The sequence below is a fragment of the Hyla sarda genome (genome assembly GCF_029499605.1).
Source record: "Hyla sarda isolate aHylSar1 chromosome 2 unlocalized genomic scaffold, aHylSar1.hap1 SUPER_2_unloc_6, whole genome shotgun sequence".
NCBI lineage: Eukaryota > Metazoa > Chordata > Amphibia > Anura > Hylidae > Hyla > Hyla sarda.
In genome coordinates this window covers 565295-591108 of record NW_026607613.1, presented here as the reverse complement: position 1 = coordinate 591108, position 25814 = coordinate 565295, and the positions used below count along the sequence as shown (strand labels likewise).

The window sequence follows — 25814 nt, the reverse complement described above, 5'->3', positions numbered from 1 at the left end:
TGGTGGGGGGGGGGGTTATTATATAGTGTGTGTTGGGGGGGATTTATTATATATTGTGTCTGTGGTGGGGGGATTTATTATATAGTGTGTGTGTGGTGGTGGGGATTTATTATATAGTGTGTGTGTGGTGGTGGGGATTTATTATATAGTGTGTGTGTTGGGGGGATTTATTATATAGTGTGTGTGTGTGGTGGGGATTTATTATATAGTGTGTGTATTGGGGGGGATTTATTATATAGTGTGTGTGTGTGGTGGGGATTTATTATACAGTGTGTGTTGGGGGGGATTTATTACATAGTGTGTGTGTGGTGGGGATTTATTATATAGTGTGTGGTGGGGAGGGGATTTATTATATAGTGTGTGTGTTGGGGGGGATTTATTATATAGTGTTTGTGTTGGGGGGATTTATTATATAGTGTGTGTGTGGTGGGGGGGATTTATTATATAGTGTGTGTGTGGTGGGGGGGGATTTATTATATAGTGTGTGTGTGGTGGGGGGATTTATTATATAGTGTGTGTGTGGTTGGGGGGGATTTATTGTATAGTGTGTGTGTGGTGGGGGGATTTATTATATAGTGTGTGTGTGTGGTGGTGGGTATTTATTATATAGTGTGTGTGTTGGGGGGGATTTATTATATAGTGTGTGTGTGGTGGGTAGGGGGATTTATTATATAGTGTGTGTGTTGGGGGGGATTTATTATATAGTGTGTGTGTGGTGGGGATTTATTATATAGTGTGTGTGGTGGGGGGGATTTATTATATAGTGTGTGTGTGGTGGGGATTTATTATATAGTGTGTGTGTTGGGGGGGATTTATTATATAGTGTGTGTGTGTTGGGGATTTATTATATAGTGTGTGGTGGGGAGGGGATTTATTATATAGTGTGTGTGTTGGGGGGGATTTATTATATAGTGTTTGTGTTGGGGGGATTTATTATATAGTGTGTGTGTGGTGGGGATTTATTATATAGTGTGTGGTGGGAGGGGATTTATTATATAGTGTGTGTGTTGGGGGGGATTTATTATATAGTGTGTGTGTGGTGGGGAGGATTTATTATATAGTGTATGTGTGTGGTGGTGGGGACTTATTATATAGTGTGTGTGTGTGGGGATTTATTATATAGTGTGTGTGTTGGGGGGATTTATTATATAGTGTGTGTGTTGGGGGGGATTTATTATATAGTTTGTGTGTGTGGTGGGGGAATTTATTATATAGTGTGTGTGTGTGGTGGGGGGGATTTATTATATAGTGTGTGTGTGTGGTGGGGATTTATTATATAGTGTGTGTGTGGTGGGGGGGATTTAATATAGTGTGTGTGTGGTGGGGGTATTTATTATATAGTGTGTGTGGTGGTGGGGGATTTATTATATAGTGTGTGTGTGGTGGGGGATTTATTATATAGTGTGTATGTGTGGTGAAGGGGATTTATTATATAGTGTGTGTGGTGGGGGGGATTTATTATATAGTGTGTGTGTGGTGGGGGGGATTTATTATATAGTGTGTGTGGTGGGGGGGATTTATTATATAGTGTGTGTGGTGGGGGGGATTTATTATATAGTGTGTGTGGTGGGGGGGATTTATTATATAGTGTGTGTGTGGTGGGGGGATTTATTATATAGTGTGTGTGTGTTGGGGGGGATTTATTATATAGTGTGTATGGTGGGGGGATTTATTATATAGTGTGTGTCTGTGGTGAGGATTTATTATATAGTGTGTGTGTGGTGGTGGGGATTTATTATAGTGTGTGTGTGGTGGGGGGATTTATTATATAGTGTGTGTGTGTGTGGTGGGGGGGGGGATTTATTATATAGTGTGTGTGTGTGTGGTGGGGGGGATTTATTATATAGTGTGTGTGGTGGTGGGGATTTATTATAGTGTGTGTGTTACGCCTAGCGCTCCGGGTCCCCGCTCCTCCCCGGAGCGCTCACGGCGCCTTTCTCCCTGCAGCTCCCCGGTCAGCGCTGACCGGGAGCACTGCCCTGTCATGGCCGTTGGGGATGCGATTCGCACAGCGGGACGCGCCCGCTCGCGAATCGCATCCCAGGTCACTTACCCGTTCCCGTCTCCTGCGGTCATGTGCTGGCGCGCGCGGCTCCGCTCTCTAGGGCGCGCGCGCGCCAGCTCCCTGAGACTTAAAGGGCCAGTGCACCAATGATTGGTGCCTGGCCCAATTAGCTTAATTGGTTCCCATCTGTTTCCTGGCTATATCTAGTCTCCTCCCTTGCACTTCCTTGCCGGATCTTGTTGCCCTTGAGCCTAGTGAAAGCGTTTTTTGTGTGTTTATACCCTGTGTACCAGAACTTTGCTATCTCCCCTGACTACGAACCTTGCCGCCTGCCCCCGACCTTCTGCTACGTCCGACTTTGCTTCTGCCTACTCCCTTGTACCTCGCCTATCTTCAGCAGCCAGAGAGGTGAGCCGTTGCTAGTGGATACGACCTGGTCACTACCGCCGCAGCAAGACCATCCCGCTTTGCGGCGGGCTCTGGTGAAAACCAGTAGTGACTTAGAACCGGTCCACTAGCACGGTCCTCGCTATCCCTCTCTGGCACAGAGGATCCACCTCCTACCAGCCGGGATCGTGACAGTAGATCCGGCCATGGATCCCGCTGAAGTTCCTCTGCCTGTTGTCGCCGACCTCCCCACACTGGTCGCCCAGCAAGCCCGACAGATTGCCCAACAAGATCACCAGCTGTCGTACTTGACCACCATGACTCAGCAACTCCAGTCGCAGCTACAGCAGATTCAGTCTCAGCTACAGCAGCAGCAACCATCTCCTCCGCCAGCTCCTGCACCTCTTCCGCAGCGAGTGGCCACTCCTAGCCTCCGCCTGTCTTTGCCGGACAAATTTAATGGGGACTCTAAGTTTTGCCGTGGCTTTCTTTCCCAATGTTCCCTGCATCTGGAGATGATGTCGGATCAGTTTCCTACTGAAAGGTCTAAGGTGGCTTTCGTAGTCAGCCTTCTGTCTGGAAAAGCCCTGTCATGGGCCACACCGCTCTGGGACCGCGATGACCCCGTCACTGCCTCTGTACACTCCTTCTTCTCGGAAATTCGAAGTGTCTTTGAGGAACCTGCCCGAGCCTCTTCTGCTGAGACTGCCCTGCTGAACCTGGTCCAGGGTAATTCCTCCGTTGGCGAGTACGCCATACAATTCCGTACTCTTGCTTCTGAACTATCCTGGAATAATGAGGCCCTCTGCGTGACCTTTAAAAAAGGCCTATCCAGCAACATTAAGGATGTTCTGGCCGCACGAGAGACTCCTGCTAACCTGCATGAACTCATTCATCTAGCCACTCGCATTGACATGCGTTTTTCTGAGAGGCATCAAGAGCTCCGCCAGGAAAAGGACTTAGATCTCTGGACACCTCTCCCACAGTCTCCACTGCAATCTGCGCCTAGGCCTCCCGCCGAGGAGGCCATGCAAGTGGATCGGTCTCGCCTGACCCTGGAAGAGAGGAATCGCCGTAAGGAAGAGAATCTTTGTCTGTACTGTGCCAGTACTGAACATTTTTTGGTGGATTGCCCAATCCGTCCTCCACGTCTGGGAAACGCACGCTCGCACTCAGCTCTCGTGGGTGTGGCGTCTCTTGATGCCAAGTCGGCTTCTCCACGTCTCACGGTACCTGTTCGGATTTCCACTTCAGCCAGCTCTCCCCTCTCAGCCGTGGCCTGTCTGGACTCTGGAGCTTCTGGGAATTTTATTCGGGAGTCCTTTGTGAATAAATTCCATATTCCGGTGACCCGTCTTGTCAAGCCACTCCACATTTCCGCGGTCAACGGAGCCAGGTTGGACTGTACCATACGTTTCCGCACGGAGCCCCTTCTTATGAGCATCGGATCTCATCACGAGAGGATTGAACTTTTGGTCCTCCCCAATTTCACCTCGGAAATTCTCCTTGGACTTCCCTGGCTTCAACTTCATTCCCCAACCCTGGATTGGTCCACTGGGGAGATCAAGAGTTGGGGGTCCTCTTGTTCCAAGAACTGTCTAAAACCGGTTCCCAGTAACCCTTGCCGCAACTCTGTGGTTCCTCCTGTACCCGGTCCCCCTAAGGTCATTAAGGACTCTGCCTGCCACAGGAAATGCCCTTCCCCCCCTCCCAGTTCCATCAGGCAAGCTTCTGTGTCCCCTCATGGCCCTCGTCCTGGTGTCACACTGCCCCGTGCCAGGTCCCGCCCTCTGCCCTCTCTCCCCATTCCTACTCCTGCGGTTCTGCCTGCCGTTGAGGAATCCCTCCATCCTTTCCCGGTGTCCTCATCCCAGGGGAGGCAGTTACCCGATAAAGAGAAGGGGAGACCTAAGGGGGGGGGGTACTGTTACGCCTAGCGCTCCGGGTCCCCGCTCCTCCCCGGAGCGCTCACGGCGCCTTTCTCCCTGCAGCTCCCCGGTCATCGCTGACCGGGAGCACTGCCCTGTCATGGCCGTTGGGGATGCGATTCGCACAGCGGGACGCGCCCGCTCGCGAATCGCATCCCAGGTCACTTACCCGTTCCCGTCTCCTGCGGTCATGTGCTGGCGCGCGCGGCTCCGCTCTCTAGGGCGCGCGCGCGCCAGCTCCCTGAGACTTAAAGGGCCAGTGCACCAATGATTGGTGCCTGGCCCAATTAGCTTAATTGGTTCCCATCTGTTTCCTGGCTATATCTAGTCTCCTCCCTTGCACTTCCTTGCCGGATCTTGTTGCCCTTGAGCCTAGTGAAAGCGTTTTTTGTGTGTTTATACCCTGTGTACCAGAACTTTGCTATCTCCCCTGACTACGAACCTTGCCGCCTGCCCCCGACCTTCTGCTACGTCCGACTTTGCTTCTGCCTACTCCCTTGTACCTCGCCTATCTTCAGCAGCCAGAGAGGTGAGCCGTTGCTAGTGGATACGACCTGGTCACTACCGCCGCAGCAAGACCATCCCGCTTTGCGGCGGGCTCTGGTGAAAACCAGTAGTGACTTAGAACCGGTCCACTAGCACGGTCCTCGCTATCCCTCTCTGGCACAGAGGATCCACCTCCTACCAGCCGGGATCGTGACAGTGTGTGTGGTGGGGGGATTTATTATATAGTGTGTGTGTGTGTGTGTGGTGGGGGGGGATATATTATATAGTGTGTGTGTGTGTGGTGGTGGGGATTTATTATATAGTGTGTGTGTGTGGTGGGGGGATTTATTATATAGTGTGTGGTGGGGGGGATTTATTATATAGTGTGTGGTGTGGGGATTTATTATATAGTGTGTGTGTGTGTGTGGTGGGGGGATTTATTATATAGTGTGTGTGTGGTGGGGAATTTATTATATAGTGTGTGTGTGTGATGGGGGGGATTTATTATATAGTGTGTGTGTGGTGGGGGGATTTATTATATAGTGTGTGTGGTGGTGGGGGATTTATTATATAGTGTGTGTGTGGTGGGGGGGATTTATTATATAGTGTGTGTGTGTGGTGGGGGGGATTTATTATATAGTGTGTGTGTGGTGGGGGAGATTTATTATATTGTGTGTGTTGGGGGGGATTTATTATATAGTGTGTGTGGTGGGAGGGATTCATTATATAGTGTGTGTGTGCGTGTGTGTGTGTGTGTGTGTGTGTGTGGTGGGGGGATTTATAATATAGTGTGTGTGGTGGGGGGGATTGATTATATAGTGTGTGTGTGTGTGTGGTGGGGGTATTTATTATATAGTGTGTGTGTGGTGGGGGTATTTATTATATAATGTGGGGGGGTTATTATATAATGTGAGGGGGTATTTATTATATAATGTGGGGGGGGTATTTATTATATAATGTGGGGGGGGCTATTATATAATGTGAGAAAGGAGGAAATTATGCATGTGAGGGGAGGATAATAATGATTATTATAATCCTCCCCTCACATATATGTAACATCTCTCCCTCACATGTATAATCTGATCACCCCCTCCTCACATTGATTATCCCCTCACATATATAATATCATAATCAGATTATATGTGAGGGGATTATCAATGTGAGGAGGGGGGTTATCAGATTATATATGTGAGGGGGAGATGTTTCATATATGTGAGGGGAGGATTATAATAATCATTATTATCCTCCCCTCACATGCATAATCTGATAATCGCCTCCCCCCATACGTATCCTGTACTGATCCTAAGTTATATCCTGTAACTCTTTTTTATCATAAAAATGAAAAACACACCTGATACAAAACATAAAACAAAAACAAGCTTAACCAGCTATAACAAAAATAAAATTACAAAAACAAACTCTGCCTAACCGGCCAGCCCAAACTTACTAAAATACACTTTTACTTTTTTTCCCCATACCAATACAACACACACAAACACGCATTCCAAAAAATGAACATAAAAATAGCCCAACTTGGCTTATAAAAATATATAAACATAAAATTCAGCACGACTTGGCTATAAAAACAAAACAAAAGAAAAGGAACATAAAAGTAGCACAACTTGGCTATAACTGAAAAATTACCCTTACCCAGGGGATAAAAAATAAGTAAATAAATAAAAATATTAAAATAAAAAAAAATAAATAAAAAAAAATTGCTCAGCACAACTTGCTAAAAAAAAAAAAACAACGCTCTGCCTCCCAGCCAGAGATCCACAGGTGAAAGAAGGGCAAGGAAAAGCAGCGCGGAGATGCGGCCGGAGAAAGGGCCCAAAGAGCCCAGCCCCACGCACCGCCCCCGCACCGCCGCAAGGCCCGCGAAGCACGCCCAGCGCGGCAAGAAGCCGAGGACGGCCAGAGAGGATCTGCACACGGCCCAGAATCCGGCGAGCGCTGGACCTAAAAAGAGCAAGCCAGAACCGAAGAGAAGGACAACACCGCCGAAAAACGAGACCGCGAAGCCGGAGGCGAGGAGGGCAGAGACACCGGAGGGGAGCGGCCCCCCCAAGGAGAAACATAAACATACACAAACATACACATACACATAAATACATCTGACACCACTTAACTACTGGCCCGACTGCCACTATACACTATATAATATAAAACAATATAAATACAAAACACAATATATACAAAACACAATATATACAAAAATCACAGAAAATATACAAAATATAATAAATACACTACAGAAAGCAACAGAAAACACCTACACTAAAACTATCCCCTCACCCACACCACCCCTCCTGTACATGGGTCAGAGTTCATACCATCCATACAGTTCTCAAACTACAGTCCTTAACTGACCTATGTCAGGTCCCCAAAACACCACAAAAACACAACCCACAAATACACCCTCCCCACCTAACACTCCTCCCAACCAACTTATATACAAACTTATACACTCTGAACCACAACCCCCTTTAGGCCCAAGTTTGGTTGCCTGTAAGCCCTTCATACCATGTCTACTGAAAACAAAACAAAAAGCTAATGTGCACATGCATCAGCCCAACACCAGGGAGAAGGATGGCAGACCTGATACATAAATCATTTTATACTCTTTCCCTAACTCCCCCTACAATTCTCCCTAATTCTATCCCTACAATAAATCTGACCCTGCCCTCACCCTATCTCTACCCCTATAACACTGCCCCTAACCAAAATAAAAGGTACTCTACCCAAAAGGTTTAGTACCTAGGGCACATGAAATGAGAAACCTCTCCACAGGAGAGAAGCCCTACTGGTACCAAGACTGCCATACCCCAGAGACCTGATCTTCCTGAGGTCACCGGTGATGTTCCTACAGACCTCCACCTCGGAGAGGATTTTCTGTTGAGTCGACACTAAGCATCGTGCATTCCACGTGTAGTACCTAACCACTAAACTGACTAAGAATAAAGTGCCCCGATCTCGGCCACCCAGGTTCCTGAATGCCCCATAAGGCCACTCCGGATAGGCAAGGCCGGCAAGTTGACTCCAGCCGATGGAAGCGCCCACCCTGTTGTAGACCCCTATGTTAAAGGGACAATGAAGCAGGAAGTGGTCCATGCTTTCCAGCGTGTCCCCGCACTCTTCTCGGGGACATCCCCGGTCATCAGATCTCCTGCACTTCAGATTGTCCCTTACACATAGCTTCCCCTGAAAGCAGCACCAGGCCATGTCCCAAAACTTCTGGGGGATCCTTTTCATGTTTAAAAGATACAACTCCACCCTCAGATCCCGACCTGGGCAGTCCCTGAGAGCCAGAGGCTTCTGGAAGTGGGTCAACAGAACCCGTTTGTCAAGGAACTGCCTTGACTGGGTCCTGATCTCCCACACTCCCAGACCCCACCGACGTATCGCCTTCAGAGTCGGGGTAGCGTAAGCCAGAAGATATCCATGGGGCTTAAGGAGGTCCTTCACTTGCCCTCCTGTCTCCCATTCCTGGAAGAAAGGCCGAAACCATTCCCTGCAGGAGAGTACCCACGGAGGAGCCCTCTCTTTCCAGAGGCTTGCAATGTTGGCTTTCAAGAAGGTGTTCGTTAAGAACACCACAGGGTTTACCATAGATAAATCCCCTAGTCTCCTCGTGCGGTACGTAACCTCCCTCTTGACTAGGTTCAACCTGTTCCCCCATAACAGTTGGAAAAACAGGCTGTAGACCCTAGTGTAGTAAGCCTCTGGTAAGATACATACACTGCCCAGATAGATAAACAAGGAGAGCAGGTACGATTTGATCAGGTGTACCCTTTCCCTGAGGGTCATAGACCATCCCTTCCATTGGTTCACCCTCTGAGTGGCATCCTGGAGCTTACCGTCCCAGTTTTTGGTGGGATAATCATCCTGGCCGAATGTGATGCCCAGAATTTTTGCTGACTCTTGGAGCCCTGGAAGGGTGTCCGGGAGATCAAATGTGGGATCTCCCCCTCCCAGCCAGAAACTTTCACACTTATCCTGGTTGATCTTGGACCCGGATGCCTCCGAGTAGCGGTCCACCTCTGACATCACCACATCGACCTCCTCCCGTGAGGAGACGAAAATAGTGACATCATCAGCTTACGCCACCACTCTCTGGGCGACATCCGGCTCCGCCAGAGTCATCCCGACTCCCGCCAATGGCCCACAATCTACCCTCCGGACGAAGGGATCAGTTGCGAACACGTATAACAGCTGGCTCAAAGGACAACTCTGACGGACTCCGGACCCCACCTCAAAAGAGCGGCCAGACCAACCGTTCACCAGCGGGAAACTCTCTGCCCCTGCATATAAGGTGACAAGCCAATTCACAAAAGTACTCGGTAAGCCATATCTCAGGAGGACGGACCAGAGGTACTCGTGGTTCACCTGATCAAATGCTTTAGCCTGATCCAAGGACAGCATGAACCTCTTCCAGAGACCCGCACTACTCCGCTCCACTGCCTCCCTGACACTTAGGACTGCACTTAAGGTGCTTTGGCCTGGAACAGAGCAGTGCTGGGCCCCCGAAAGGAGCCGGGGTGCAAACTTCACCAACCGATTAAACAGTATCTTAGCCAGAAGCTTCCTGTGCGTATTGAGAAGAGCTATGGGCCTCCAATTCTCAATCCGGCTAGGATCTTTACCCTTTGATAGAAGAATCAGGGCTGACCTCCTCATTGACTTTGGTAGAGTGCCCGAGGAGAGACACTCATTGAATACCTCAGTCAAGAGGGGAGCTAAAGACTCCTTAAAGGTCCTGTACCACTCGGATGTTAAGCCATCCGGACCTGGCGACTTCTTGGGGGCGAGCCCCTCGATCGCCAGTCTCACTTTCTCTTCCCTGATTTCTTCTGCCAAAACATCAAGAGAGGGGTCTACCCCTGGCTCAGGAATAGTTTCAGCCAGGAAAGCCGACATCCCGTCTCGATCTAGATCCTTCCGACCTCCAGGATAACCGATCTGGACCGATTCAGAGATCCCATACTATCAATCAGTCATGAGACCACTTTACTACTCACTGACATCTTACAGTTCTTGTAAGGGTCGGGCGAGCGGTACCTCCCGTTATCCCTCTCAAAAACCAAAGATGCGTGTCTATCGTACTGACACCTCATCAGCAAGGACTTCACTCTGGAGATATCCTCCCGGCTACCTCCAGCCGAGACAAGGAGCTCGAGTTTCCTCCTCAGACCCTGATACAGGCGGTATCTATTCAGGGACCTGAGGCTCGAGAGCTGGCGGAAGAACCCCGCAACCCGCTTCTTGAATATCTCCCACCACTCTGACTTACTACTACAAAGGTCCAGTAAAGGTACCTGACTCTGAAGAAAATCCTCAAAGGACTGTCTTATCTCCGCTTCCTCCGGGAGGGACGAATTCAGCTTCCAATAACCTTTACCCATCCGGGGGGGGGGTCTCTGAAACATTCAAGGAAAACAAAATCATACAGTGATCGGAGAATTCCACCTCAACCACGGACACTGCGGAAGAGACGGCTTCCTCCTTTAAATAAAACCTGTCTATCCTAGACCTGCAGCTACCTCGATGATAGGTGAAACCCACGTGGCCTGAGGGGCTCCGGATGTGGGCGTCCTCTAGGCGAGCTTCCCTAACTATATTATTGAAGGCCACGCTATCGTAAGCTAGCGGACCATTGGAACCTCTCCTATCTTCGGACCTCGTGACATTATTGAAGTCCCCTCCAAAAATCACTTGCCGGCTAGTAAAAAGGAAGGGCTTAATCCTCATAAAGAGATCTTTGCGGCCCCACTTGGGGCGCAGATGTTAATGAGCCGGAGCTCTTGCCCCTTCATGAGGGCATCTAAGAACAGGCACCTCCCCATTTCTAACTCAATAACCCGCCGGCATTCAACCGGAGCGGTAAAAAGGACCGCCACCCCACTATACGGCTCAGCCGCAAGAGACCAGTGGGAGGGCCTGCGCCTCCACTCTCTTCTGGCTTTAACCAGAGAGGCTAGATCTGACAACCTGGTCTCCTGTAAAAAGAAAATGTCGGCTTCAACACTGCCGAGAAAATCAAAGGCTGCGAAGCTAGCCGTATCCAACTTTATACTGGCACAGTTAATGGATGCCAGCGTCAATGGGGTGAGTGCCGCCATCATGGGTGATTGAGTTAGATGGCCTCACCTTTATTTTTTCTTACCCTTCTTCTTCATCCCCTCATCCCCAGAAGAAGAAGAAAGGGCAGGACTGCTTTTGCCTCTTTTTTTGGACTCACTCTGGTCCATATGGTCCCCGTCTCCGTCTGACCCCGGTCTAGCCCTGCCCTCCGAGGAAGGTGCCTCAACAGGACAGGGCCCAGTTCCCCCGAGAGGCTCTTTCTCCCTGGGCACCTCGCCCTCACCTTCCCCCTCCAAGGAGGGGGAGGAGATGTTATCAAGGACGAGGTACCGGTTTGACAGGTCAACCAGAGGGGGGGCAGTCAGGCTTCCGCTTGGGACCCGGCCCGCAGAAGGGGGGAGAGAGGGCTTGCACCTCTTCTTTCTCCCTTTCCTTTTGCCCTTGTCTTTCTTTTTCGCCTTCTCTACACTCTCCTCATCCACACTTTCATAGTGGGAGGAATCGGAAGAGTCGGCCATATTGCCTTCCTCTTCGCCCAGTCTCCTGATCTCCTCATCCAGCACATCCTCCTCCAGGGCTTCAGTAATTTCAGGGCCAGCTTTAGGAGCAGGGGCCGGAGCTACCCCCGTCACTTGGGCCCTCTCCAGCTCCCTACTCCTCCTCCGATTTTCCTCCCGCCTTAGTTTGGCGGGGCCCTTCCTCCTCACTAGCCCTGGTGCGCCCCCATCCCTGCTCGTACCCTCTCCAGCCGAGGCAACTTCACAGCTCTCCCCAGCCGAAGCGGCCGCCGCATGGGCGAAGGCGCTAGGACAACGGCTAAAAGGGTGCCCGAGGACACCACACAGATGGCAGCGGATCTGCCTACAGGATGCGGCCAGATGACCCACCCCACCACACAAAGCACAGACCTGTACAGTACAGGTTGCGCTAAAATGGGTGGGGCTACCACACCTGTGACAGACCTTAGGCTGCCCCTGGTAGAAGACCTGGATCCTGTCACGTCCAAGGAAGGCGGCTGACGGAATGTGGGCAACCATACTCCCTGAACGCCTGAGTTTGACGGAAAACGTCCAGGCCCCGGACCAGATCCCGTGCTCATCAAAGTTTTTCTTGGGCATGTCCGTCACATCCCCATACCGACCGAGCCAGGTCATGATGTCGTAACAAGTAAGTGACTCGTTACGGGTCAAAACGGTCACCTTCTTGACTGAGTTCTGACGGGAAATTGCTTTTACGGCAAAATCCCGCCAGCCGGGCTCGTTCTTCGCCACCTCGTAGTTTGACCAGAAGAGTTCGAGACCCTCTGGCCGAACGAAACTGACGTCAAACTCGGACGTACCGTAGGGGTGAATCAGGGCAAAGATGTCACTCGCCCTGAATTCCATCTGGAGGAGGAGCTCAACCACTTTAGCGCGAGGTGGGCACGCATCCTCACCCCCCCCCCCAAATCAGACGGACCACATTCCTGCGGTTATTGTCCTGCCCAGTTGTCGGGAGGGACCAGACCACCTCCCCATTCTGCTCTCGGAAAGCCCCCAAACCGTGCCTCTCTATCCAGAAAGACAGGTCAACCTCACCCCTTCCCTCTACCTGGATCGACCTGTTGCCCCTACGCAGAGCCTCCAGGAGGCGCTGTTGCAAGTAACCCCCGGGGACGGACGGAGACGGGGACCCCCCTGGACCCCCGGCAGTGACATTAGCATAGCTCCTAGGAGCAGTCACTGCCGGGGGGGCAGCCAGGCCAGACCCAGACCCAGACCCAGACCCAGAACCACCATTCACACCACCACTCACATCACCACTCACATCATCCTTTTTTCCATTCATACCACTACTCCCACCAACATTCACTCCACTGACACTCCTCTCATCCACAACACTACTACACTCAGCATTCTCACTCATACCCTGCCTAACTGATTCTGGGCTGGCTGGAAATTATAGGACTGCTGGCTTTACTAAGTTCTTTTTTTCCAGCTTGGCTGCTGCTGCTGCTGCTGACGATGGCTTCTCCTCCTGACTGGGCAATGACGCCTCCTGAGTCTGGGGCTGCCCCCCCGAGCGCACCCCAGCTCCTCCCACGGCGCCATTGCTGAACACTGATCCCGGCACCGGGACACTCCCCCCCCCCTCACAGGGGAGTGCCCCGCAGTGCCCGAAGAACAAACCGTACTCGGGGGACCGCCCCCCGAGCACACGGACTCAACGCTCTCTGGCGCCCGGACACTCCCCCCCCTCACAGGGGAGTGCCCCGTGGCGACAGTAGTGCCCACAGTACTCGGGGAACCGCCCCCCGAGCACACAGCAGCGTAACTTGCCTCTGGCACTTGGACACGCCCCCTGCCACCCTGGGGCGGTCCTGCAGTGCCAGAGCTGCCCGGCATGAGCCCATCCTGCCCTTCCCTACCGACAGGATGGGTGGGCTTCACAACTATTGCACCCTTAGCCTTTCCTGACCCCATGCTGTACCCCCCATGCTGGCCCCGCTCCACCACAGGAACGGGGTCTGGCAGTTTGGGGGAGCCTGCAGCCTGAACCAGCTTTGCAGCTGGCCCAGACTGCTGGAAAGGGACAAATACATATTGCACCGTCTCCTTTGTCTTGCGCTTCTTGGCCTTCTGCTTTACCACCACATCCTCACACTCTTCATCGCCAAAGGTGAAATTCTGGAGGTGGGCTGGGGACTCTTGCATCATAATAGCTCTCAATAGACCCCCAGCCTCACCCTCCACGTCATCCTCCTCGCTCTCACTTGGTGGTAGTGCCACCTGTCCAGCCTCAATGTAGCTATCCTGGGTCTGGGTGTCACAGGGAGTAGCTACAACTTCCGCACATTGTGCACTTTCCTCCATCACATCTTCACCACCATCCTCACTATGTTCACCGCCACTACTCTCCCCATCATCCACCTCCACCTTACCTAGGGATTTCATGGCGGCAAACGGATCGCTGTTGATCAGCTTCTCCTTGAAGAGACCGCTCCCCTCCAGTATCTCCGCTCTCCTCGCTTCCAGCTTCACAATCTCGCCCTTCAGGGATGTTATCCTTCTCTTCAGTTCTGGCTTGCTCTTTCTGGATCTGGTGCTCATCAGACTCTGGGCCGCACGCAGATCCTCTCTGGCCATCCTCAGCTCCTTGCCGCGCTGCTCATACTCCGCAAACCTTGCGGCCATGCGGGAGCAGTACGTGGAACTGGACTCTCCAGGCCCACTCTCCGACCACATCTCCACATTGCTTTTCCGTGCCCCTCTTCCACCTGTGGATCTCTGGCTGGCACCCGTAGCCTGGGAAGCAGAGCCTGCATTTCTGCAGACTCTGCCAGATCTTCTCCCGGCCGGATCAATGGCTGTTGAAGTTTTCACTCCACTCCCCGCCAGCCTAGAACGGGAAGTGGAGCCATGAGGCTCCATTGCAGGAGGCTCTTCCCCAGAAATCTGCCACCTTCCTGGGGAAGCAGGTGGAAAAAATCATCATCTCTCCACTGGAAGTCTGGAGTCTCAGGAGCTCAGCAACACACAGACCTAGTGACCACACCCTCCAGAGCTGGACTCACTATTCTGCTGGTGAGGTCACTGTGTACATACATTACATTACTGATCCTGTACTGATCCTGAGTTATATCCTGTAAATCTTTTTTATTAGAAAAATGTAAATCGTAACAAACACAAAACCAGCACAACTTTGCCATAACTGAAAACAACAACATAAAATAACATAATCCCAAACTTTACATTTCAAATAAAAGAACATAAATCCTGCCTAACCGGCCAGCCCAGTTTTCCCTAGAAAATACTAGAGACACACCTTACGTAACCGAATGTCTAACAACACTCACATGCATACTCAACTTGCATTACCAAAAAAGAAACATAAAAATAGCACTATTTAGCTGTAACTAAAAAAACACCCAAACTTGGGAAAACACACACAACAAGGACTCCCACTACACCCCATTAATTTAATGTATATATATATATATATATATATATATATATATACACACACATACTTTTTTTTTCTCCTAATTGTTAAGAAGGAAAATTAAATCTATAACTCAAAAACACCCAAACTTGGGGAAAAGAAGACCTTGACCAAAGAAAAACGAAATCCACTGCGGGATGCAAAAATACCAAAGAAAAATTACTTACAAAAATAACAACTGGTTCGACTGCCATAATATAAGATAAACAAAATTATAACATATTATACATATAGAATATATACACTATATACACCTAAATATACAGAAACACACCTACAAATACAATAAAACAACCTACACTAAACTGTCCCTTCACCCACACCACCCGCCCTCCTGTACATGGGTCAAAGTCCATACAGTTCATAGTCCTCAATGTCCAGTTCATAACTGACCCATGCCAGGTCCACCAAAACAAACAACCACCACCACCCACAAATACACCCTCCCAACCTAGAACTCCTCCCAACCAACGTTATCATTATCAGCATTACAATACACATAAACAAACAATACAATCCACTTTAGGCCCAAGTTCGGTGCCTGTAAGCCCTTCATAACCTTAACATCTGAAAACAAAACAAAAAGCTATGGTGCACATGCATTAGCCCACCACCAGGAAGAAGGATGGCAATCCTGATACATACAAAATATTTACATTCTTTCCCTAACTGCACCCTACCTCTCTCCCTACCATTATCCCTAAAAATAAACTGACCCTACTATCACCCTAACCCTGTCCCTACATCACTGTCCCTAACCAAATCATGGGTACTCTACCCAAAAGGTCTAGTACCTAGGGCACATCAAAAGAAAACCCTCTCCATAGGAGAGAAGCCCTACTGGTACCAAGACTGCCATACTCCAAAGACCTGATCTTCCCAAGGTCACCAGTGATGTTCCTACAGACCTCCACCTCGGAGAGGACTTTCCGCTGTGTAGATACTAAACACCGTGCATTCCACGTGCAGTACCTAACCACTTAACTGACTAAGAATAAAGTGCCCCGATCACGGCCACCCAGGGTCCTGAATGCCCCATAAGCCCACTCCGGATAGGTAAGGCCGGCAAGTTGACTCCAGCCGATGGAAGCGCCCACCCGGTTGTATACCCCTATATTAAAGGGACAATGAAGCAGGAAATGGTCCATGCTTTCCAGCATGTCCCCGCACTCTTCTCGGGGACACCCCCGGTCATCAGATCTCCTACACTTCAAATTGTCCCTCACATATAGCTTCCCCTGAAAGCAGCGCCAGGCCAAGTCCCAAAACTTCTGGGGGATCCTTTTTATGTTTAAAAGATACAACCCCACCCTCAGATCCCGACCTGGGCAGTCCCTGAGCGCCAGAGGCTTCTGGAAGTGGGTCAACAGAACCCGTTTGTCAAGGAACTGCCTTGACTGAGTCCTGATCTCCCACACTCCCAGACCCCACCGACGTATCGCCTTCAGAGTCGGGGTAGCGTAAGCCGGAAGATATCCATGGGGCGTACGGAGGTCCTTCACTTGCCCTCCTGTCTCCCATTCCTGGAAGAAAGGCCAAAACCATTCCCTGCAGGAGAGTACCCACGGAGGAGCCCTCTCTGACCAGAGGTTCGAGATGTTAGCTTTCAAGAAGGTGTTCGTTAAGAACACCACAGGGTTTACCATAGATAAACCCCCAAGTCTCCTCGTGCGGTACGTAACCTCCCTCTTGACTAGGTTCATCCTGTTCCCCCATAACAGTTGGAAAAACAGGCTGTAGATCCTAGTATAGTAAGCCTCTGGCAAGATACATACGCTGCCCAGATAGATAAACAAGGGGAGCAGGTACGATTTGATCAGGTGTACCCTTTCCCTGAGGGTCATAGACCAACCCTTCCACTGGTTCACCTTCTGAGTGGCATCCTGGAGCTTACCATCCCAGTTTTTGGTGGGATAATCATCCTGGCCGAATGTGATGCCCAGAACTTTTGCTGACTCTTGGGGCCCTGGAAGGGTGTCCGGGAGATCAAACGTGGGATCTCCCCCTCCCAGCCAAAGACTTTCACACTTATCCCGGTTGATCTTAGACCCGGATGCCTCCGAGTAGCGTTCCACCTCCGACATCACCACATCAACCTCCTCCCTCGAGGACACGAAATTGGTGACATCATCAGCGTACGCCACTACTCTCTGGGCAACATCCAGCTCCGCCAGACTCATCCCGACTCCCGCCAACGGCCCACAATCTACCCTCCGGACGAAGGGGTCGATTGCGAACACGTATAAAAGCTGGCTCAAAGGACAACCCTGACGGACTCCGGACCCCACCTCAAAAGAGTGGCCAGACCAACCGTTCACCAGCGGGAAACTCTCTGCCCCTGTATACAAGATCTTAAGCCAATTAACAAAAGTACACGGTAAGCCATATCTCAGGAGGACGGACCAGAGGTAGTCATGGTTCACCCGATCAAATGCTTTGGCCTGATCCAGGAACAGCAAGTACCCCTTCCAGAGACCCGCACTTCTCCGCTCCACTGCCTCCCTGAAACTAAGGACCGCACTTAAGGTGCTTCGGCCTGGAACAGAGCAGTGCTGGGCCCCCGAAAGGAGCCGAGGTGCAAATTTCACCAGCCGATTAAACAGTATCTTGGCCAGAAGCTTCCTGTCCGTATTGAGAAGAGCTATGGGCCTCCAATTCTCAATGCGGCTGGGATCTTTACCCTTTGAGAGAAGAATCAGGGCTGACCTCCTCATTGACTTTGGTAGAGTGCCCAAGGAGAGACACTCATTGAATACCTCAGTCAAAAGGGGAGCTAAAGATTCCTTAAAGGTCCTGTACCACTCGGATGTTAAGCCATCCGGACCTGGCGACTTCTTGGGGGCAAGCCCCTCGATCGCCAGTCTCACTTCCTCTTCCCTGATTTCTTCTGCCAAAACATCAAGAGAGGGGTCTACCCCTGGCTCAGGAGTGGTTTCAGCCAGGAAAGCCGACATCCTGTCTCGATCTAGATCCTTCCTTCCCAAGAGGTGCGAGTAGAAGGATCTGACGACCTCCAAGATCCCTCATCTGGACCAATTCAGAGATCCCGTACTATCGATCAGTCCTGAAATGACTTTACTACTCACTGACATCTTACAGTTTCTGCAAGGGTCGGGCGAGCGGTATTTCCCGAAATCCCTCTCAAAAACCAAACATGCGTGCCTATCGTACTGACACCTCATCAGCAAGGATTTCACTCTGGAGATATCCTCTCGGCTACCTCCAGTCGAAACAAGAAGCTCGAGTTTCCTCCTCAGTCCCTGATACAGGCGATACCTGTTCAGGGACCTGAGGCTCGAGAGCTGGCGGAAGAACCCCGCAACCCTCTTCTTGAATATCTCCCACCACTCTGACTTACTACTACAAAGGTCCAGTAAAGGTACCTGACTCTGAAGAAAATCCTCAAAGGACTGTCTTACCTCCGCTTCCTCCAGGAGGGACGAATTCAGCTTCCAATAACCTTTACCCATCCGGGGGGTCTCTGAAACATTCAAGGAAAAATAAATCATACAGTGATCGGAGAACTCCACCTCAACCACGGACACTGCGGAAGAGACGGCTTCCTCCTTCAAATAAAACCTGTCTATTCTAGACCTGCAGCTAGCTCGATGATAGGTGAAACCCGCGTGGCCTGAGGGGCTCCGGATGTGGGCATCCTCTAGGCGAGCTTCCCTAACTATACTATTGAGAGCTATGCTATCATAAGCCAACCGATCATTGGAGCCTCTCCTATCTTGGGATCTCGTGAACGTATTGAAATCCCCTCCAAAGATCACCTGTCGGCTTGTAAAAAGAAAGGGCATAATCCTCATAAAGAGATCTTTACGGTCCCACTTGGTTTGCGGGGCGTAGATGTTAATAAGCCGGAGCTCTTGCCCCTTCATGAGGACATCTAAGATCAGGCACCTCCCCATTTCTAACTCAATAACCCGTCTGCATTCAACAGGAGCGGTAAAAAGGACCGCTACCCCACTATACGGCTCAGCCGCAAGAGACCAGTGGGAGGGCCCGCGCTTCCACTCTCTCCTGACTTTTACCAGGGAGGCTAGATCTGACAACCTGGTCTCTTGTAAAAATAAAATGTCGGCATCAACACGGCCGAGAAAATCAAAAGCTGCGAATCTAGCCGTATCAGACTTTATGCTGGCACAGTTAATAGATGCCAGCGTCAATGGGGTGAGTGCCGCCATCATGGGTGATTGAGTTAGACGACCCTAACACCCTCATTTCTGCTTTTTCTTCACCCCCTCATCCCCAGACGAGGAGGCTTTGGACCGTTTTTTTTTATTCTGACAGGTCCATTTTTGAATCCCCATCTCCACCTGGCTCCGGTTTGGCCCCATCCCCTGAGAAAATTGCCCCATCAGGACCGGGCCCAGTTCCCCCTGGAGGCTCCCCCACTTCAGGCACCCCATCCTCGACCCCCCCCCTCCAAGGAAGGGGAGGAGATGTCTTCAAGGACAGAGTACCGATTAGACAGATCAATCAGAGGGGGGGGGCAGGTAAGCTTCCACTTGGGACCTGGTCCGTAGCACGGGGACTAGAGGGCTCCGACCTCTTCTTTCCCCCTTTATTGCCCTTCTTTTTTGGCCTCTCTTCACCCTCCTCATCCACACTTTCATAGTGGGAGGAATCGGAAAGATCGGCCTTGCTGCCCTCTTCTCTACAGATTCTCCTCATTTCCTCATCCAGCACATTCTCCTCCAGGGCCTCAGCAGTTTCAGGACTATCCTCTGGAGCAGGGCCAGAAGCTACCCCTGCCACATGGGAACTCTCCAGTTCCCTGCTCCTTCTCCGATTAGCCTCCCGACTCAGCTTGGCGGGACTTTTCCTCTTCACTGACCCTGTTGCACCTTCACCCGCACTCGTGCCCTCCCCAGCTGAGGCAAAATTACTGCTGTCCCCAACCAAGGTGACCGTCGCACGGGCAAAGGCGCTAGGACAACGGCTGAAAGAGTGTCCTAAGACACCACACAGATGACACCGAATCTGCCTACAGGATGCGGCAAGATGACCTACCCCACTGCACAGTGCACAGACCTGCACGATACAGGCTGCGGTAAAGTGGGTGGGGCTGCCACACCTGTGACAGACCTTGGGATGCCCCTGGTAGAAAACTTGGATTCTGTCGCTCCCAAGAAAAGCAGCTGATGGGATGTGGGCAACAGTGCTCCCCGAACGCTTCAAATTGACGGAAAACGTCCAGGCCCCAGACCAGATCCCATGTTCGTTAAAGTTCTTTTTTGGCATGTCCGTCACATCCCCATATCGGCTGAGCCAGGTCATGATATCATAGCAAGAGAGTGACTCGTTACGTGTCAAAACGGTCACTTTCTTGACCAAATTCTGACAGGATATCGCCTTTACGGCGAAATCCCGCCAGCCGGGCTCGCTTTTCACCACCTCATAGTTCGACCAGAAAAGTTCCAAACCCTCTGGCCGAAAAAGAAAAATTTTCTAGACAGGTGGGTGACTCCTGCATTACAATCGCCCGCAGGAGACCCCCTGTCTGCCAATCCGCTGCCTTCACCGCAGTCACTGCCATCATCCTCCTCACTGGAGAGAGGTAAGGCCACCTGAGCCGGGTTTATATAGTCTGGGTAAGTGGGGGGTCAGGGGTAGCAATGGTGGCACATACAGTGTCCATATCCCCCTCACTCACATTGCCCTCCTCACCTCCAACACCTTCCTCCATCTCCTCCTCCTCACTGCAGCAATCCTCATCTTGCTGACTTTCACAACCTCTGGAGGCCCTCATGCTGGAGAACCTCTCTTCATGAATTAGCTTCTCACCAAGAAACCCAGCACCCTCCACAATGTCCGATCTCCTCCTCACAAGCTCCTCCACCTCTTTCCTCAGAGACCTCACCTTGGTGTTGAATGCTGATCTCTTTGCCTTAGGTGCCTGATCAGCTTGATAGATGGCAAACTTTAGATCTTCTCTAAGGCCACGAAGCTGCTTTCCAAGCTGTTCATATTCAGCCATCTTCGCCTGGATTCTTGATCCAAAGGTCGCCAGGGATTCTCTGTTCCCCTTTACCCCCCATTGCTGGGGTTGTGAGGATCCAGAGACGGCTGCCTTCACTGCACTCCTCTGCCTGGAAGAGCTTCTTTTCCTTACAGGGCTTTTGCTGGAGGCTTTGCAGCTCCCAGCTGAGGACGGGGGAGGGGGCACCACATTACTGTGAGCCCTGGTTGTTCTCCTAATTCCGTCCTGATTATTGGCCGTGGCATTTTCCTTGACACCCCCCGCCGGCCGGGTACGGGGAGTGCAAGATGAAGCTCCAGATCCCCTGGGCTCCATAGCAGGAGAACCTACCCAGGTGTATGCCACACACCTGGGGAGGGGCGGAAGGAAATCACTGCTTCTGTGGAAGTCTCAGGAGCTCAGCAGAACACAACCTCTCTCCAGAGCTGTACTCACTATTCTGCTTGTGTGGTCACTGTGTACATACATTACATTACTGATCCCGAGTGTGTGTGGGATGGAGGTGGGGGATCGGGGGGTCCAAAAAAAATTGCTTGCCCAAGGTCCAATCAAAATTAAAGACGGCCCTGTGTGTGCCGATGGCGCTGCACTGCGCTGCCGCTCGTGGGCCCCTTACCGAGAATTGTGTGCCGCTTCGCTGCTGCTCGGGGGCAAAAACAAATGTAAGAATTACCTACAGATGCTCTTCATAAGTCCATAGAAAATGCCTATGGCAGTACATATCAGTATGGGCGGAGTAATTTGTGATGGGTGGGGTATATTGGCATGGGCGTGGCATACCTTGTGGGGGGTGGAGCTTAGGGGCCTCCTCAAAAAATCTCGCAGGGGGGCCTCCAAATTTATTATTACCCCACTGCTCCAGCTGTTGCAAAACAACAACTCCCAGCATTTCTGGACAGCCACTGACTGTCCAGGCATGCTGGGAGTTTAGCAACAGCTGGAGGCCCCCTGTTTGGGAATCACTGGCGTAGAATACCCCTATGTCCACCCCTGTGCAATCCCTAATTTAGTCCTCAAATGCGCATGGCGCTCTCTCACTTCAGATCCCTGTCGTATTTCATGGAAACAGTTTAGGGCCACATATGGGGTATCTCTGTACTCGGGAGAAATTGCACTACAAATTTTGGGGGTCTTTTTTTTTCCTTTTACCGCTTGTGAAAAGGAAAAGTTGGGGGCTACACCAGCCTGTTAGTGTAAAAATATAATTTTTTTTTACAATTACATGCTTGTGTTGCCCCATACTTTTTATTTCCACAAGCGGTAAAAGGAAAAAACAGACTGCCAAAATTTGTAACACAATTTCTCCTGAGTACGGAAATACCCCAGATGTGAGCAAAAAATGCTCTGCGGGCTCACAACAAGGCTCAGGAATGAGAGCGCACCATGTACATTTGAGGCCTAAATTGGTGATTTGCACAGGGGTGGCTGATTGTACAGCGGTTCTGACAAACGCAAAAAAAAAAAATACCCAAATGTGACCCCATTTTTGAAACTACACCCCTCACCGAACGTGACAAGGGGTATAATGAGCCTGAACACCCCACAGGTGTTTGACGAATTTTCATTAAAGTTGGATGGGAAAATGAAAAAATATATTTTTTTTTCACTAAAATGCTGGTGTTACCCTAAATTTTTCATTTTCACAAGGGAAAATAGGAAAAAAGAACCCCCAAATTTGTAACCCCATCTCTTCTGAGTAAGAAAATACCCCATATGTGAATTTAAAGTGCTCTGCGGGCGAACTACAATGCTCAGAAGAGAAGGAGTGCCATTGGGATTTTGTAGAGAAAATTTGTCCGGAATTGAAGGCCACATGTGTTTACAAAGCCCCCATAGTGCCAGAACAATGGACCCCCGACACATGTGACCCCATTTTTAAAACTAAACCCCTCACGTAAAGTAATAAGGGTTACATTGAGAATTTACGCACCACATGTGTCTGACAGATTTTTGGAACAGTGGTCCGTAAAAATAAGAAAAATTTAATTTTTCATTTGTACAGCCCACTGTTCCAAAGATCTGTGAGGTGTAAATACTCACTGCACCCCTTATTAAATTCTGTGAGGGGTGTAGTTTCCATAATGGGGTCACATGTGGGGCGGGGTTCACTGTTCTGGCACCACGGGGGGCTTTGTAAACGCACATGGCCCTGACCATTCCAAACTAATTCTCTTTCCAAAAGCTCAATGGCGCTCCTCCTCTTCTGAGCATTGTAGTTCGCCAGAACTTTCACAGAAAGAAAGCCGTTCACTGCGGCATCTTGGTCGTTAGATCGGTCAGCCTGGTCCCAACCGGAGTGGTTGTGGAGCAAAACTGTGCAGCTAGGAAAAAACCACCAGTAAGTGCCCGCTGCATTCACCAGCACAGAAAGCCATATATACCAGCGGAAAGCCGCCACATAAATGCTGCACGTGCTGTATGCCGCAACTATGCAAATATATCTAGCACAGCCTGCAGCCTGTTCACACCTATTGTGAAAACATTCATTTCAGCTGGGATTACACTTGGCGTGTTTGTCATAAAAAACACCATGCTCGCTGCGGGCACATGTTAGGTTGGAATCAATAGGGTAATATGAAACACCAGACACTAATGGGGGTTTCTTCATCCTTTTATGGTGTTTTTAGGCTATCAAATCTGTGGGATACCGAGAACATGTTTTTTTTTTTGTTTTTTTTTGGGGGGGGGGGGTATTTTCTCACTATTTTTTTTTTTATAGAAATCCTTCAGTCAAATGATGAAAGAATCACATGACTTGTAATGAGAAAAGCCAGAGGGGAAAAAACACCAAAGAAAAAACACTTCCCATAATAATAATGATGATGATGATGATGATGATGATGATGATAATAATAATAATACACATTGGGACAGATGTATGAAAACCTGTACAGAGGTCAAGTGGACCAGTTGCCCATAGCAACCAATCAGATCGCTTCTTTCACTTTTCAGAGGCCTTTTTAAAAATGAAAGAAACTACCTGATTGGTTGCTATGGGCAACTGGTCCACTTTCCCTCTTCCCTGGTTTTGATAAATCTCTAAGATCCCCCCCCCCCCCCCAGTGCTTTTAGCAAAAATAACACAAAGATAGCTGAGAAAAGAAATGAGGGGGAAGGTTTTTTAGCAAAAAACAAAAACAAAACATCAAACAAGAATTGTGTTTATTCCTAGGCTTAGGCTGTGATTAAAAACAACATCTAAATGTTGTTTCTCAAAGCCCACATTGCTTTATTTCCTGTGCTTTTCCCCCCCTTTCGACAGACGTCTGTCCAGCTATTGCAAAGCTACAACTCCCAGCATGCCCTGACAGCCGAAGGCTGAGAGTTGTAGTTTTGCAACAGGTGGGCAGCCACAGGGGATCGGTGTTGCAGTATGTCAATCTAGGGCCATGGTGTCTGATCTTGAACTGGCAGCAGGAGCCACGACCACTTTAAATCAATGGCTGCTGGGACGTCTGACTAGTGACATCCTTCGCTCCAGACCGCAACGTCAGGGACATCACTTGTCAGACGTCCCGGCGGCCAGCGCTGCTCATTGAGCCTACCGGAGTAGCATTGATCTATGTAAGAAACCTATGGGCCCAGGCTGTTGGGGCCACCAAATGATATTACATATACAGAATGTCTGGTTAGGAGAAACAAATATAACGCACCCACAGGGAGTGTCGCCATTTTAATAAAATTTGTCAAAAACCTTAGATAACAGTCATACAGAATATATTAGAAAGCTTTTTTGATTTTCAGCCAATCAGAGAGCAGCACTACTGAAATAGAACTCCCAGGAGGTAACAGCGTGTCACACATGTGATGTCATAACCATTGTCCACCAAAGAGCAGCACTGAGCAGAAATAACACTGCTCCTGTTCATTCTCCATCAGTGAGGGGCCAGTGCTGGACACTGTGTAGGGACGCGGGAATGCAAAGTCATACACATGACTGTGACTGGTAAGTGTTACATTGTTGTGTCCAAAAGATCTTTAGTGCAGTTCCATGTGTATTTCTATGATAAACATGTAAATAATCTATCTTTTTTGTCCCCTATCTTAGATGCACTATCTCCAGGACATGGAGTAGCATTTCCGGACCTACAGCAAGACGTTGGATGAAGGCATAGCCCCAGAAATAACACTGGTCCTGTTCATCAGTGAGGGGCCGGTGCTGGACACTGTGTAGGGACACGGGAATGCAAAGTCATGCACATGACTGTGACTGGTAAGTGTTACATTGTTGTGTCCAAAAGATCTTTAGTGCAGTTCCATGTGTATTTCTATGATAAACATGTAAATAATCTATCTTTTTTGTCCCCTATCTTAGATGCACTATTTCCAGGACATGGAGTAGCATTTCGGGAACTACAGCAAGACGTTGGATGAAGGCACAGGCCTAGGAATCATGCACATACACAGAAACATTTGCCCAAATTATAGAGGTAACCTCCTTTAGTATGCCCAGAGGAAGGGCCATACAGTAGCCATGGATTCCCTACAGGTTTCCTCCCCTCTGGAGGTTTTTCCTGTCCTGAGTATTAGTTACTGTACGCTCTTTGTGAGTGATGGGAGGTTACAAAAAATCCCCTACACAAACATTTTAATAAATAATAAATAAAGTTCCCCTTTTTTTAAACTGTTCTTTGACTTGTTTGACTCATTTATTTATTTCTGTGTGTGAAAATAGAGTTAGCAAAACATGGATGACCAAAGCTGCTCTCCTGCACGATCTGCATAATGCGGTGCGGAGAGAGGTAACTGGTGCTGGGTGGTGCAGTTTATGAGGCAAACGTAGAACACCCAGCAAGTTCCATGCACAAGCCTTTTTCTGATGAATGGGACTCATGCAGGGAACTTGCTAGGGGTCATACGGTTGCAAAGGATCAACTTTTGGGTACATGAACTGTCCCTTAAAGGGGTACTCCGCCTCTAGATATCTTATCCCCTATGTAAAGGATAGGGGATAAGA

At 49.8% G+C, this 25814-nt stretch overlaps 1 long non-coding RNA gene across 2 annotated transcripts in view; it reads left to right on the top strand.

Annotated features, from left to right (window-relative positions):
- The window catches only part of LOC130298380 (uncharacterized), an 80376-nt gene extending 54896 nt beyond the window's left edge, over positions 1 to 25480 (top strand). Inside the window, exons 1-3 of one of the 2 annotated variants that reach the window (XR_008849766.1) lie at positions 24668 to 24803; positions 24906 to 25070; positions 25173 to 25480. This is a non-coding gene — a long non-coding RNA (uncharacterized LOC130298380). Of the gene's footprint in view, positions 1 to 24667; positions 24804 to 24905; positions 25071 to 25172 lie in introns of those variants that run through there. The other variant, XR_008849765.1, reaches the window with a different exon arrangement.
- Positions 25481 to 25814: the final 334 nt, after the last annotated feature.